We start from the raw sequence: 5,039 nt of genomic DNA on the forward strand, positions 1-5,039 counted from the left end.
TTAAAAATAAAGAAACGACACCATATTAATACTATTTTTCATGTTTTATGTCATCTTTATAATTTTTTAAAATACAGAGGGGCCTTGACTTACGAGTTTAATTTGTTCTGAGACCAAGCTCATTAAGGAGCTCGTTAACTCAAATTACTCTATCAACTCAATGCAAAAAATCAGCCAAGAGCAGCTGGTATCTCAAAAAACTCGTTAGTTGGGACACTCGTAAGTCAAGGCCCCACTGTATGTTTTTATCGATTCAGAGAGGAAAGGAGAGGGAGAAAAACATCAATGATGAGAGAGAATCACTGACTGGTTGCCTCCTGCAGATCCCACACTGGGGAACAAGCCCGCAACCCAGACATATGCCCTGACTGGTTCATAGGCCGATGCTCAACCACAGAATCACACCTGCTGGGCTGATCTTTAAAACTTAATTGAAAGTCACTGTCCCTCTTCAGAAGCAGCTGACAAGTGCAACCTGGTAGGAGCACGCATTCCTGTGACTACACATGACAAAGAGAGGAAACAGAAGAAAGAGACCTAGTATACCTGCTAGGAACATTGGGATTGGAATTATTTCAGTCCTGGAGTCTCCTCATCACCCAGGACAGCCATTTTATTCGTTTATTTTCAACGTGGGGGAGGCCAGGAAGGCATTCTCTGCCTGAACACTATCGAGAAAGGAAAGTCAGTTTTGTGGCCAGGAAAGTGAGAGGGGGAGGAGTAACTGTCCTCCGCCCCACTCTCAAAGTTGTTTAACCTTCATTTGATGATTGAACTGTGCTTTCATTTTTGTTTTCTTATGCTGTTTGATTGCTATTGGGCCGTAAGATTTTATGCTTTAAAATAAATGATGAAGTGAATTTCCATTTTAATAGTAAAATATTAAACATCTAGCCGCGGGCCAGATCGAAGACAACTGAACAGAAGACATCTTCATTTCACTGCCACTGTCGTTGCACAGCTACACGATGGAAAGTTGAAAAAGCCGATGGGCTCTCCTACACGTGAATTCTGGATGTCAGTTTCCAGCCACACTGCGGCCCAGCAATGTGGCATGAGGGGCTACAGGATAAGGGTGGGAAACAGCCCCACATTGGTCATGTTTGCACACAGAGAATGAAGTAGGCCTTCCACGGAACAGTTCTAATTAAAAAGATACTGACTGTAGGAGAGACAAAGGGGCTTGTCCTCTGGCTGGTTAACTATTCAGATGATGGACAATCCTTCTTTCATAAAAACATACAAAGGAGGCATCCGGAACACTGTCTATGATACTGGGTCACATATTAGTCACCGCAGCTAATTGTAAATCTTTCTGTGAAACACTGAAAAGCCTCTTTGTGAATTAATTCAGTTCTGCTTGATGCACTTGATTTGAAATGACATTCCCCTGTATGTGGTGCATGTCGGCTTTGCTTTGAAAAATAACAAACTTAGCAGAATGTTTAATATATTTTCTTGGGGAGTAGGGTTTTTATCATAGGATTCATTAAGGATTTGCCTTACCCTGACATTTGTGATATAAAGGAAAATCAGGAAAAAAAAGTAATTTTCTTGATCAAGATATGTTTTTACTTAATGCAAATAAATGTAGTCTGTGGCTTGCAAGGAAAAATATGTCTTCTGATATCTGGTATAAACTGCTAAGTAGAATAATACGTGCCTCTTATGTTAAACCAGCATTTAAATGCTGAACTGCTTCTAAATCTGTTTGTTTCTTTTCATCTTTGCCATACACTAAGAACCTAAACAACTGTTGCCTTCATACTATATTTGTTAGAGCAGAATACAAATAAAATTTGTTTGAGAGGATAAGGTGGAATTATCTGTGGTTTGTGTAATTTGTTCCTCAGTCATGAGCAATTAACTCAAAATGAACATTAAATACTTTATTTTTGGTTGCAAATATGTATTTAATACTGCCCTGTTAAATGAACTTTAACTTACCAACATTCTTCCCTTTCTAATACTGGTTAATGGTTTGACCATGTTTTTCAACTATAAACTATAAGCAAATCCCATTGTGTAACTTTCCTCTCAACACTAGATAGCTAATCGCACTAGCCTTTGGGGTGCAAGGTATAAGTCATTAAGATAAAGCCAATGGTTCCATGAACGTCAGTACATCCTTCAGAACCCATCATTCATTATTATATTTTTAATTTATATTTTATTGTTGACCATATTACACATGTACCCTATTTCCCCCACTTTGCCCCCCTCTATCTAGCCCCTGCCTTCAACACACTATTGTCTGTGTCCCTGGGCTACCAGGCCAGGTGTCTGAGTCCCCCATGCTGCCAGGCCCAGCATCACAGGCGCAGATTTCTAGCCCAGAGCCGTTCAGGAAGGGGCTCCTCCCCTGTGCTTGAGTTGAGGAGGACCGACCCTTTCCCCTGGGACACTATGTCTGACCCCGTCCTGCTCTCTGCCAAAAGTTCTTTCAGAGAATAAACAGTCCCTCAGATTCACTGCTGGGTGAACCAGTCAGACCCCTCCACTGGCCCCAGGTCCCACTGCTTGGCCCTTCCACCGACACAGACTGGGGCAAACCTCCCAGCAGCTGTTGTAACAAAGCACTTGCTCTGTGCCTGGGACAGTGTGGGCTGAACTGCCCGCCCAGCTGGACCCAATCACCACTAAGTCCCCTTGCCCAATGCTACATGGGCTGTGGATTGGGGATCTGGACTGAGGATCCCTGCCTGGGGCTGAGCCCCCCCTCCCCTCGCTCCCAGGGAACAGGACTGCACACCTTCCTTCCAGCTCTCCAGCTGCGCAGCTGCATGGTTTCACTTACTCTCTATGCATTTCTCTGTCCCCTCTCTGCACTCCCCGCTCACGATATTTCAGATCAGCTATCTTTCAAATGGTTTTTCGAACGGAATGTTCTTCAGTTTAGCTGCACGTCCAGACCAGTGCGAGGAGCAAGTGGACAAAACTTCCCAAGTCTGAGCCATCCTGGACCCGGCCCCATCACTCATCATTGGGGTTCTCTTTGAGCACCTTTTATGAGCCAGTCCCAGTGCTGGCTATGTGATCACCCAGGCATAAGCTTCCTCAGGCTATTGTTGATAAAATTATGATTGAGTTACATAATTGTTAAGAGAATGGCAATTAATCAACAAGAATCACTATGTGAAAAACTCAATGTTCCTTTGAAAATGGAAATCTGTGTTCCATCAAATTTAATCCCCTCCATTTCCTATAGAAGAGGTGCTATCTGGTTTGTTGTTCTAGAAAGCAATAAAGAAAGTCAACTCCTTTATCCATGAAAGTCAGAAATGTAATAGTTAAAGGAAAATAAGGCTTTTTAAACTGTTGTACCAGAGGAGCATTTTCCAGTAGTAAACAGTTTGGTGAGAAAAAAAAAAAAAAATGTAGGAAGTACAGTCTTATGCTGCAGGGAGCAACCTCAACACAAACGCTTCTCCAGTAAAACAGTTTGGTGAGAAAAAAAAAAAAAATGTAGGAAGTACAGTCTTATGCTGCAGGGAGCAACCTCAACACAAACGCTTCAGAGTGACAGTAAGAGAATGTGACATGATTCAAGCATGGCCAGATAGAGTTTTTAATCTGCAGCCAGTTTTTCATCTCTTTGCCTGTCATTCTTATGTTTCTAGCCAATACTTCTACCTCTTTGCCTCACTTCAACCAAAGGTACTGTTATATGTTGCTTAACTTTAGTGGTGGTTCTCAGGCCAAAAGAGATAACAGGAAGTGTTTATGATAATCTTGCCCAGTTGCGGGGCTTTGAGAAATAGACCTCCACCTCTTGGTTTGGAAGATGGAAAAACTGATACATTCCTGTGCTCACCTACAAATTTAAACATGAATGAAGTACCATGACATTATACTTTGCCATTTCGAAAAGCACTTGCGAAATTACTGCCATTAGATTCAGCTATTTGATACTTACAGGCAAATGGCCCCTCATGAGCTCAAGACGCTTAACCAAAAGAATAAACAGCCCTTACAGTTGGGCAGTAAATATGAAATCCTTTTTACTGATTTAAATTTTGCCTCTGAATTAAGGACCCATGAGAATCAGAGAAAGTTGTTTTCTAAAACCTAGACAAGTGGAATATTTAAGCTCTTAGAATTCATATCACAAAATACTGATACACTTTAAATTACTTTAAGTTATCATTTCTCTGTTTATAACTACAGTGAATCTAGGAATACAGAAGAAAAGAGGAGTATACCTCCTCACCCACTGAAATTGGACTCGACAGTGTAATTTGCTTTGGCCCATGATACGCAGGCAGAAATGGCATATGTCATGTCAGACAGAAGCTTGAGGACTCATGCTTTCTTCTTCCCTCTATCACAGTGACCAGCAACACCCTAGAGAAGCTGTTCTGTCAACACAGAACCTGGAGAGAAGACTTGTACGGCCTGCCTCTCCAACCTCATGCTGTGTGACTCTCCTTGGCTCACAGTGCTGCCACACACTGACCTTCTGTCCATTCCTAGAACAGGCCAAATGCTTTCCATGCTTTGAACTTGAAAACTTTCCTTCCCATTCTCAATGACTAGCAACTTGTTATCCTTGAGATCCCAGCTAACATGTCACTTCCTGGAGATGACTTTTCCAAGTACCTTGTTTCAAAGTAGATCTCCCTCCCCAACTTGTGTTTGCCTTCCTAATGCCATATTAGCTAGTTCAGAACACTCAGAATTTCCATTTGGTAAAATTCTCACTGTCCTTGAGGGTCCTACAACTATTGACACTGTGTCAGTGTGAAAAATGGTTTGTCATTATTTTAACTAACATTTCTTCATTTACTAAGAAGGTTAAGCAGATTTATGTCAGCTATTTGTATTTCCTGATTGGCGAATTAATCTGTTCATGTTATTTTGGTCATCTATCAATTGAGATTTTTATTTTTATTGATATTTAGGATATGTTTATATATTCAGAGTATCTTTTTGTCATATTTTTCTGCACACAATTTTCTACTTGTGCTTTGTTTTATGAATTTGATTGTGGTGTTTTCTGACATACAGACTTCTTTTTATGTTCCATGCAATCAAATCTC

The sequence above is a fragment of the Myotis davidii genome, unplaced genomic scaffold (assembly GCF_000327345.1).
Source record: "Myotis davidii unplaced genomic scaffold, ASM32734v1 scaffold32, whole genome shotgun sequence".
Taxonomy (NCBI): domain Eukaryota; kingdom Metazoa; phylum Chordata; class Mammalia; order Chiroptera; family Vespertilionidae; genus Myotis; species Myotis davidii.